Source organism: Sylvia atricapilla, chromosome 2, assembly GCF_009819655.1.
Source record: "Sylvia atricapilla isolate bSylAtr1 chromosome 2, bSylAtr1.pri, whole genome shotgun sequence".
Classification (NCBI taxonomy): Eukaryota; Metazoa; Chordata; class Aves; order Passeriformes; family Sylviidae; genus Sylvia; species Sylvia atricapilla.
The window spans coordinates 28324174-28336359 of record NC_089141.1 but is presented as its reverse complement, the minus strand read 5'-3'; the positions used below and the strand labels follow the sequence as shown (position 1 = coordinate 28336359).

The following is a 12186-nucleotide window of genomic DNA, read 5'->3' as shown; positions in this document are numbered from 1 at the left end:
GCAGCATCCCAATCTTTTCCCTTGGAAGAATGTCACTATATCCCTATCTTTTTCTCCTGAATCTTGGAGGCTGTAGAGAAGCAGCATATTCTTCCCTAAAGACAGCTCTAGCAGCTGCAATATACACTCTCTAGGAAGAAAAAGATGAGTAGAGCTAGAAGGAAGACTTTTGCCTTCATTAGAAATCTTCAGAAGTGTCATTATAAAACCTACAAATATTTTGAAATTAAAATGCTGAGAAAAATGTAGAGGCGTACTTCATCTCTGACAGAAACTCTAGCTAATGTGTTTAACACGATTTTGGAGCCCAGTACTACTAACTCAACTCTTCCTTCCACCAACTGGGATAGTAGATTCAAAGCAGATCAGGGCAAACATTCAGGAGACCAAGGAGTTTGCCCGAATCTGAACACCAGGCATGTGCAAAGCACACAAGAGCACAGCAGCAGTGACCTTGCTGATCTCTCTGACTGGCCCATGTCTCAGCTGAAGGGCCCATTACAGGAAACTGTAGGGGTGAGGGGGTGAGCTTCTCAGCCTGTGCTTATCAGAACTGGCCTGTGCACCACCAGCGAAACTAAGGGGGTCAGTGTAGGGGAAAGAAGCACACAGGGACAACCTCTCTCCCAAGGATTCCACTTTTGAGGCTTTTGAGGTGACCTGGTCATTGCAATGCACGCTCTCCCTTCTCAACATTACCATTGCAGCAGGGCAGCCTCCAAGGCACTGTGTCTGGAAAAATGCTGAAGTGATGACAGTATGGGATGAGAGTCACAGAGATGATGATGCAATGTCTGATTTCAAACCTAGATTTTGCAGACCACCAAGAGGTAAATGCACAGTGATAAACCAAGTTGTCTAGACAGGGAAAGAGTACACTGGAGGAAACCAAGGTGGAAAGGCAAAATACAAGGAAAATGACCCAGAAAAATAAAAGATAGTGGTCAAGACATAACTGTCTGTTTACATCATGCACAACTGGGAATGCAGGCCAGACAAGTTACAGAGGTTTTCCACATCTAATGCTAAATAAAATTACCACCTCTCTCCAAGTCTGGCCTCAATACAAATATACCCCACCCCAAGATCTCATCACACTAAGCAAAGCAGACTTTTACAAGTACTCAGTTTCTGTAGCTGGCACAACAGCACAATTCCAATTAATAGGAAATGCAGATGTGCAAAAGGAACTGTTTATACCCTGATCATCACAGCACAGGTCAGTATTATCACTACAGAATTATTATTACTCTGTTTTCACTATACTGTACAAGTAATGTCAAAATATTTTACCATGAATATCCAATTACTATTAGATTGTTGATACCCAGCATTTAAATTGAAAGGAAGATAAGAAAAGACAAAGGAAAGCAGAACTTTATATGACACCAACAGATTCTTGACCACAGCCCATGAATTTGAGCTTTTAAGTGAGGTACATGAAGAGATGGATTGCAAGACCAATCCTTCTCAACATAGATAGATAAATGACAGCAAAAGCCAGGAACTGTCTTTTAGTATTGCAATTTGCTAACTCTCACTCACTACTAAGACATGACACAGTGATAAGCTTCTTTTAGTTTCTATTTTACTACTAACAGTTTTAGGGTTGTGAAATACCAGAAAGAAATGTGTAGTGACAAAGCATTTCTCACTCTGGAAAAAGGAAAGCACACTTTTAAGAGTAATACAAAGAATGGTTATCTGTAATAGACACTGAGTAAGAAATATTCTTAGGCTACCATATGTGTATGCGTGCTTGGGACAAGGACAAGAACATGTGGGCCCTGTGAAGAGCAGAAAAAAGACCAGGGGAAAAAAAAAGAATAAAAGAGACTATGAAGGCAGGAGGAGCAAACTTGAGGCAGCAGAACAGAGAACACTGAATGCCCACAAAAAATAAGAGAAATGAAATACCATTAGGGCCTGGAAGCAGCTTAGTAAGATGAGATATATGAAACTAAGAAGGAATTTAGAAAGTTCTCAGCTATTCTACTTTTCAACCATGAAATATTAAGGCAGAAAAGCACTTAAGGAAGCATCAGCATATGCAACAGCACACGAACAGGCACAAAACCACAAGAGATGAAATGACCACTGGGGGAGGCATGCCATGGAGGGGCAGTCATTTCACCTGCTCACAGAAGTGCCAGAGGAACTGTGTGATACCCAGATTTGCAAAAAACCAACCATTAACTGCAGCTACTGGAGCAAAGGCATAGCTGCAGACAGGCTACCAGCCACATTCCTAGGTTACATTCACATGTAAATTATTAGAACAAGCACACAGAAAACAGGCATTAAAATTTACATGAAATTAATATCCATGAAATGAACAGGAAGACTGTCAGGGATAAGAGATGTTTATTGATAACGTCCCAACTCAGCATCTTTTTTGCTTCACTTCCGTAAATTTTGTACAAATTTCAAGTAGGCACATTATGGAAATGCCATCAATATGCGTCTAATTCCTTATAGTGCTTCACTAACAACAAACCAAGAGAGCCACGTGCAAGACCCATGGTTTTAAAGATCAGCTGTCTTCAGAAATAATGGATAACGTGAATGTACATGCCCATGTCTATAACAAGCCCTGCCACTATGGCTTAAAAAATGCAAAGGCACATTATCTCTGGTAGGTTAGCCAAGTTGCTTCTCTTTTCTCTAGCAGTCACCAAAGTGACCATGAAGTGCAACATGATCTGTACGGCGACTTCACTTTTAAAACTCAGGACACTTGTATCCCCTGTGACTTAGGTGAACTCATAACACGACTGACAAAGCCAAAGGCCTGATGCTGAAGTTTCTAAGGCATTTGGGAAGATTATTCATGTCAATATAAAGCATTTAGAACTCCTAGGAATGAAATTCCTGGAGGGAAAAAAAAGGTTAATAAAAGGAAAACTATCCAATAGGTTATACTCTGCTGGCTTAGCTGCAGCTTTGATACAATATCAACAGATTTCTGAAGTTAACCAGCCCTTCAAGAAAGAAGAGATGGTGCAAAAGGTACCAAAAAGAATTTCACACTCTCAAGATTTACAATTCAACTCTTTTATTCAACTCTCCAACTTAGCCGGACGAGGATCTTGACTGTTAACACCACGTGTGGACATCATTGCACATCCCTGCTGAGCCATCCTTTCTTCCCTTCATTGTGAAGGAGGCATTATCAAAAGGCTAAGTCTTCCCACGAGAAGCAAGAGAAGACCTCCTGCTGCTGTAGAAAAACCTAAAGAAATAAATCATTGAAGAAGTTAGTCTTTGCTCCAAAACATGAACATCAGAAATGCAAGCAGACATCATAAAAAAACCTCTGTATCCAGCACCTATCTGGCTTCCCTGATAGCTGCATCACAGACACCCCAAGGATTAAGCCATGAGTACCAAACTCCTCTTCTGACCTTGGAAAAGGCCTTTCCAGGTCAAGGAGCAAGATGCAGTGAAGGTTGTGTTCTGAAGATAAAATCTAGTTCCTGTTACCTTTCCAGTGGGTAGAGCTCTATCTCTGCACCTGGTGATCCAGCATCTTTCACACGCATTAGATTCCTGTGGAAATATTTCACGTGGAGGAAAAACTGTGTAAAAGTTTAGCAAAGTCAAACTGCAGACTTTTCCTGCCTAGTTCTCCCAATGATAAAGCTTCAGTATTTGCCATCCAGTAAATAACCATTTCCATTTGGGCATGGACAAGCATTCCTACATCGCATTACAACTGCACTACCCCTCCCATACAATGTTGTAAAGGTTGGTGGGCAGGGTAACTCTAACATTTGTGTGGTTTCTGTCACCTTGTGTTTGTTAGATGCATGAGAAAATATATACACAAGCACACCAGATTTCCTCCTAAAACACACAAAATGCAAGTCTCAAGCTTAATGCACAATACCACTGAACAGAAAGAATCCAGAGAATAAAGACTACCAGGCAGTGCTTTACACAGTAGCAGCGAGCAGGGGAAACTGCACACACCGTCTTGGACAAACCACACTTCTTGTAAATGACATATTTACAGATATGAAATATGTACAGCTGCAGAGTCAGTGTGAAATTCGCATTCCTCACCAAGGTATAACTGAAACACTGGACACTTACAAATGTGCTAAATTTATTTATTTATTATTTAATTTTATATATTACAACAGTGAATGAGGTTCATGTTGGACACGAGGAGGAATTTGTCCAGAGAAGGATTGTCAAGCACTGGAACCAGGGAGGTTGGTGGAGTCACCATGCCTGGAGGTGTTTAAGGAAAGACTGGACGTGGCACTTAGTGACACTGTCTACCTGACAGGATGGTGTTCGTTCAGAGGCTGGGACTTGATGGTCTCATAGATCTATTCCAACCTAACTGATACTGTGATTCTGTGAAATTACTTTCTTGCTATTAGAACACTTGATTGAAAAAAAAATCCAATGACCTCTAATAAAACATTTCTTTTTCATTCCTGTATTAAAAACCTCAATTATATTGTAATTTGTGTAAGACAAAAATGCTTTCCCTTAGCTGTTCTGCTTCCTATAGAAATGGATAACAGTATTATATATTTAACTGCCCTAACACACTTCCCTCCTTCCAAATAAGCAAAAAATCTCTATTACCCTAAGACTGAATACTGTACATAGCTGCATACTGCAACCTGCCTCAAATAAAAAAGCAGACACACTGAAATTCACATTAATCTTTTATAAGCCCTTCATGCACAGACTTGGCAGAGCTTAATACACTAGCATATTACTATGCAGACTCTGTATATTCTAGTAGCACTTGCACTGTTTCTAAAGGGAACAAGGGGAGGATGCAGAGATACTCTGAAAATGCCTTGCATAGGTGCAATGCAAATTTTTTGTGAAACTTTATTATCAGCCTAATCCATCACCTACTATTCAGTCAGCATGAGGAACCTATTCATTCCCTCCTTTCACAAAGATCACCCCTTGCCTGCCTGTGGAAGTTTATGACAAGAATGGAAAATAATCTGTCTTCTTCAAATCTCTACCACATCAAAGCTGCAGAAAACAAGATGCTTTGCTATGTCACATCTAAAAGGAAAAAAAAAAAAAAAAAAAAGAAAACCAAACCTCGTTTATACTGACAGCCACATGGAGAACTGCGGAGGATCTGAAAGTGTTCTAAATGCCTTCCTGTTTATAACAAAAACAAAAAATTCTTTCCTGACCAGTTGACTAAGTCACCTTGGTCTCTGCTCATTAAAAAAAGCTCACATACATTTATATGCCTCCATCTCCTACTACACAGAGAAGCAGCAGTTACAAGCTGGGGCAAACAAGCCCATGTCCGGGGCCAGGGGAACACCCTTCTCCCCAAATGTTACTGTCACATAAACTCAGTAACACCTTTAGTCCACATGACCACCCATTCAAGTAGGCAGGTGCTACAGTTAAGTTTATGCATCAATGGGACTTTCAGCTCTTCTCCCCAAGATCCAGCTCCCAAAGGCCAGTATGCCTAACATACGTTATGCATGGAAAATATGGTGAGATTCCTCCCTAGAGCAACAACTGGGAACACTCAAGATCAGCAGAAGCTGTTTTCCTGCCTCATTTTATCTCTGATGACAGACTGACATAGGCTTCAGACTCCTTTGCCTCTAATATCAAGAACTATTTCTCTTCATCACATCTCCAGCCTGACTGGATTAAAACCCTTTCTCTACGAGCTTTGTCTCATCGAGAGACTTTGCTCATTATTATACTCATCAAGATTCTAATCAATTCTCTATCCAAAATATTTTCCACTTTGCACATGCAATCTCGTTTCACTCTGTAAAAATTTAGATCTGGGATTTCCAGCCTGTGGTCCACAAAATACTTTCAAAGGCTGTATGATAACTAATAAGCTAATGAGAAAAGCAAACCAGTTGTCCACGGTCCTAAGTGGTAACTGATGTGCGCTGGAGACTATCAGTTGCCTGGATATCAAAATTCAGATCCAGGTTAGTTCCTGTATATAAATGTTGTTCCTGATTTTAGTGTGACTACCCCAGCTAACAAATTCCAAATTCTGTTTTCTCTTATCAACTAATACTGAGGTGTAAATGAACTAGAAACATGAAAATACAAAAGCTGCTGCTGTATTCTGCATATTAGTATATATTCTGTCATCATTCCGCTTTCCCAATCCACTTGGGCATGTTTCTCCATATTTCCAGCTGATCTAGATTCAAACTTCTCCTATGTCAGGCAGTTCATCAGTACTTCTAGTGTTGTTCTCTCCTCTTACTTTCTTTTCAGAAGGAGCAGTCATTCTACTAGAGAGTCAGCACTTTAATCTCTAGGAGAAGTACTTAGCATGGAGGTTTTGTTATGGTGGAACATCCTGATGACATCTGCAACAGTAAGTATTTATGGTGTCTACATCAGTGGCCTCCAAAGAGCCCACATTCCCCAGGGAGCTTTGCAAGACAATCTGTAAGGCTGCAGGGCAAAAATGGGGTTTTTTTAACCATTAATAAAAAGTAGATTAAAAAAAAAAGTCTTCATTTAATCTTTATCTCATCCTTTTTTTACTTCTTGGGTTCATATAAGTTTTACAATGTATGTAGTACACATGTGTAACTTGTAAAAACTATTTTTTGGGCTGCATGCTCAAAACATTTTCTCGGATAGGAATGTGCTATCAAGGAAGTTTTAGAGCCATTTAGAACTGAAGAGGAGGCTGAAACCACCAACTGTTAACCACTAACTCAGAAACATTGTATCATTTGTGTTTCCCACTTCCAAAAAGACTTTTAACTGCTGGTGATTCAAACTTTTTTTTGCTACCTTGAGATTCAGTAAATCTCCATAAATAACACTGTTCTTTATTATCATGGCATTTCTAAGGCAGGCACACACACACATACACATATATATAAATATGTTGCTCTAAAGTAGCAAAAAAAAGCAGTTGAGCTCTCAGCCTATGGGGCTGCCTTCATAAAACAAAATTCCATAGGATTGCAGAATCTTCCTCATTTATTCCTTGGTTTTTAAACTAGGTTACAATAAACATTTCACCAATGGCACAAGTATGACCAGTCTTCTGTGGAGCAGAGAATGACTGGGCTAGATAAATTCCTTTCAGCCTTATTTTCCAGTATTCTAAATACGTGGCAAAATTAAATTTTTTAAGACAAGTACTGTGCCTTATAACAGCAGAGGGGAAACCAGAATGTTGAATGAAATATGAGAATTAGGACACGAGGTAACCAAACACCAACTGAGATAGATCAATGTGCCTCTTGTATTACAGTCTTTCGATGGTCAAAATTCTGTAAATCAGACTCACCAGTCAAAGGGACAGTTCAGGGACTCTGCCTCTCTTCTCCATTCCCCCTTACTCCAGTTAGTATTTTGCAATCCATTTCTCCCAGTACTGGAGGTTTCTCAGGTCACAGTCATGAGTATCTTCTGCTGCTGCGACCTACCAGTTTTATTATTCTGTTGCAGCAGAAGGGCATATAGAAGAAGTTCTTGTTCAGCATGGACATATAATCATCATCCCTTGTCTAAGAAGTCATGGCCTATTCAAGTTCTCCATTTCCCCATAAACTAGGCAAAGCACTGGGCACAACCAAGATCAATAACAAGGCTTTGAAAGCCATTCCATAAAGAGGACGGAGCATGATTCGTAAAACCACCTTTCAAGCTACATTAAATATTAAAACTTTAACTATTGCAGAATGCAGTAAATTTTGGTCAACTCTCCCCACCAAAGATCAATTGCAGACTCTGCAAAGAACTAGTACTATATTTCTTTCAAGAAAATCTTCACATAATATATATCTAAAATCAGGTTAGAGATGCAAAACTGTGATCCAACATGAATTAATTAATAAATCTGAGGAAAAGAAATTCTTATTTTTAGACATTATTACAAACCCCAAAGACACCCAACCACATGCCTGAAAGTGTTACACCCGTGTCCTATAGCAGCTGATGCACAAAAATATACACAAATAAAGGAATAGGCCTGCCCAATGCTGAGACGCAAGAAGTGGGTGTGTCTGAAAGGAAAAAGCATTGGAAACATAAGTTTAACAGGTTTGTAAAATTACCTTGCAAGTAAAATTAAAGACACAAATTATACACTCAATTATACCTGTGAAATCGGATATCACTCCACTGACTTCCACAGAGTGATTCCAGGTTTATCTCAGTGTAATTGAGAGCAAAATTTGGCTGTAAAATTATTCCCTCCCACCTTAATTTGAAGCTGCAATTTATTACATTGCTGGTAAGTTTGCTTTCTTTCCAGAAAATATAAACTGAGACTATGAAAAATAGACTCTTTTATGATGGTATAGAGGCACAATTAATGTACACAGAAAAATAATCTGAAACAAGTGCTAATTCTTTACAGATGTCATGGGAAACATAATACTGCATTAGGAATCTTGGAAGCCTGTTTGTAGGCTCATATTCTTCAACTTGGAATGGTATTCCAATTGCCTGATATTTTACATGTGAGTAAAATACAAGATTCTCCCCCTTAAATTGATTAAAAAAATATTTAGTACCCAGTACTTTTAGACTGATTGAAATTAAGGAAGAGAGTTACCAGAGAAGGATAAAATGTACACATGCTCTGATACAGCAGTAAGGGCAAGATAAAACATGTCACCCCATCTTCCACAAACAGAAATTATCAGCTCAACAGTCTTTTTCTGCAGAACACATATTTGTACATCTGTCCTCTTTACAGGATCCTGCTCTATTGAATTTTAATAGAATTAACATTCTTAGTACTAGTTTTTCATTCCTGTCAACTACTTACTTCTGCAGCTATATTTTATGTTCACTTAGCAAATGGAAAGCAAGATATCTTTCAAAAAATCTAAGCTAAAATAGCACACTGGAAGACAAGCTATCTAGAACTGATAAAGAGGAAGTGAAATTAATATATTACAAAACTATCCCTCATACAGTTGCATGGGGGACTCACTTTTGTCTCACCTGAATAAAGCAAAGCACAATGAGAGTTTTCTTAAAAGTCAACAAGTATAAGAAGGGGAAATAAGGAAGCAAAGCAGGCTTTTCTGTAAATCCAGTTAAAGAAATCATTCAACAAGTATCACCAAAATGAACTGATGGGAAGAAAGGAAGGCAGACAAGTTAGCAAACTTATGAAGGTTAGAGTAAGAGCAGAAAAGCGTCAATTTACCTGACAACAGGTTGGGTTTGGATGCCACCAAACTGCTGCGTTTACCATTTTACCCGCTTGCATTACTGGGGGGAAAAGTTTAGGAAGGAACATTCGCAAGGATTTTTCATAAGTTCTCACTCTTGCCATCAGAAAGGGGAGAAGGGGTTTTCTCTGGATTGTTTGACTTTTTTGGCTCCTGAAAAGTTTTGCAAAGAACAGTAACAAAGTGTGAACTGTTAGAAAACATTTCTGTAAAAAAAGGGAGAATAAGTCACCCAAAATAGTGCAACAACAAATCCCACCCGAAATGTGCGCAGGTCATTTGTGTCATTGTTTTAAGCAAATAAACAAAACAAAAGCTTTTCAACTCAAATTAGAAACATGAGAGGCTTGGAGACTTCCAACAGCAGATCCACCATCAGAATGCTCCAAAGGTCACCCTCAAGGTTAAGAAAGATTTAAAGAAATAAAACAAAGGAAAAGGCAGCAAACACCTGGTTATAAATCCTACAGTGTTCAGTTTAAAACAATTCCTAGAACAGTGAAAAAATTAAAATTTAAAAAAGACAGTAGCAACAGAAGTTACCTGTCCGAGCACCTACTATTCCATAGAGAGAACAGGAGTGGGTCGTGTGTCTCACACCAGCCATAAAGCCCATAAACCTTCTCAAAAAGAGTGAGCCATGAGAAAGATACTGTACAATCTGTTTTCAAAGTCTCTCTAAGCCCTTATGGTCCCTTCTGTTTTTAACTGATAGAATTTTGCAATGAGAAAATTTAGCAAGCATCACTGGTTTCATTTGTTGGATTCTGTAGTCCGGTCTAACAACTGAAGAAGCATCTCCTTTGTATCTGACATACCCAGATGTTCCAGAGGTTATTTCCTGAGTAAATATCACATGGCAAATATAGCACACGTAGCAGGAGAAAGAGCTTCGAGATTGATTCAGAACAAAAAAATGTAACAGTCAATGTAAACATCAAGCATTGACACTGTTTTACAGATAAGGTGTTGTAACATTACAAGAAAGATTTTATAAAACACATCAAAGCGATTAATACAAGGATTAAGATACAATCCATACATTGACAGCAAGACATCAATTACAAACACAGTAAGTTGAACAGAAGAAAATCTGCACTGTTACAAAGAATAAAATTTCATCAGATGTAGTTTAAGAAACTTATTCTTGCAAACAAGAGTTTCTAACTGGCTCTTTCAAATATTAAAATATACAAAAATAGTTGTATCACCATCAGCTGCATTGGCACTACTGTAATCCACCATGTTGACCATTTTTTCAGCACATACTTCCAAATCCACATATGGAGGTAGTGTTAGTGCAATTGTATGGAAGTTTAGCATGTAATTTTCAGCACACGGAACTGAAGAAAGTAAAGAGTGTAAAGCTGACATCTGTGGTGTTCACCTTCAATGGGAAACACTGTCTGTTTACCATGGGCTAGCTTTGTTGGTGTTCCTTGCACCCCCAGGCCATTCTTTGCACATCACTGTTTCAAGATCATTGGGTAAGTAGAGAGTAAATACATGAGCCAAGCATGCCCATTTGTACAAATGAACCCTCAAGCAAAGTTTTTCATGCAGCATCAATACCCAGTGTCCAAACACGTGTACATGATATCTCAAACCCTGTCTCCCTCCGTGACCACTATGCATACACTTCTCTCCAAACTAGTAATGGAAGCACCAACCTGAGGAGCAACGTATCAGAAGGAAGTCAAACTGCAAATCTCTCAACCCACCTGCTCTTTTTTAAAAAATCTTATGTTTGCTTCATGAATTTTACAACTGTGAGGTGTAACCTAGACACTATGAAAGGGTGCTAGAAATGTATGGTTCCTGTGAGCTACAAGATACAATGGGGACTTAAAAACAATCCAGAATATTCAGTTAACAGCTCTTTCCTCTAAAAGATGCTTCCTGTGATAGAAACACAAAGGCCCCAGTATACCAGCTAGCACATGTTTACTCCCTGCTGTTATTTCACATGTGTATGTCACAGCTAGAAAGGGAAAGATTGATCCTATCAGCCTCCCAAGGAGTGCAGGCACCTACCAGTAAAAAGGAATAGACAAAAAAAGAAAAAACAAAAACAAACAACAACAACAAAAAAATCCACCCTCCACCCCAAATTCCCCTTGGATAAACAAGCAAGGGAAATAGAGCTCTTAGAACAGACAGTTTACTGCTCAGTGACTAGAGAATTAGGTTACTTTCATGTTCTGTTGTTCTGTAACTCTTCATGGAAGTTGAAGACCTTTATATTCTTCAGGTATTAACCTGTGCACTTGAAGGCTCAGTTAGAAGGATTTGAAAATACCTTTACTGCTGAAGATCCTTTTTTTTTGCTGGACCAGCTGGTCCACCCTCCTGCTTAACACCAACAGTCAACCTTTCAATTGATTTTAATAATAATATTTAATTCTACAAAAAAAAAAAAAAAAAAAAAAAAAAAAAAGCCATTTTATTACATTCTTTTTAAAATAAAAAACCCAAACTGTACAAAGAAGCATGATCAAACCTCCATAAAGTAGGTTAATACTGTTCTGTTTATTGCCTCTTGAAGACTCTCTGCATAGTGTCCGTGAGTTGTGTTTAAGGTCCAAGTGAAGGTAAAACAGCAGAGCAGCAGAGAGGTGAGGAAGGGCCACAGAGGTGGGCAGTGCAGAACCTCAGAGGGTACATGGGACATGCTCCATTAAAGTATCCAGAAAACAGCAGCATTGCACACACACAACCCCCCTCCAAACAAACCTATTTTCACAAGATGATTTTTCAATTGTAAACGTTTTACTTTTTGTTTTTAAAAAAGAGGCTTATCTTTATATATATATTTATATATATATATAGTTCCAGGGCTTTATGAACCCCAAGAATAAGAGGGGAATGAAAAGGGAGAAGGAGGAGGAAGACAGGGACTGAAAAATGGAATCAGTATCTGTTTTGGTTATCTGTTTTCCAAACCAGCTCAAGGCTAATGAGAAAATGCACAGCCAGAAGGATTAAGGAAAATCAG

General features: G+C 38.7%; 1 long non-coding RNA gene across 1 annotated transcript; it reads right to left on the bottom strand.

The window, feature by feature from the left end:
* Positions 1–3038: 3038 nt before the first annotated feature.
* On the bottom strand, positions 3039–9160 carry LOC136375598 (uncharacterized). Its single transcript, XR_010746092.1, has 4 exons — positions 7292–9160; positions 4812–5043; positions 3484–3549; positions 3039–3232 (listed from the first exon to the last, which is right to left on the bottom strand). It is a non-coding gene; the product is annotated as an uncharacterized lncRNA (long non-coding RNA).
* Positions 9161–12186: the final 3026 nt, after the last annotated feature.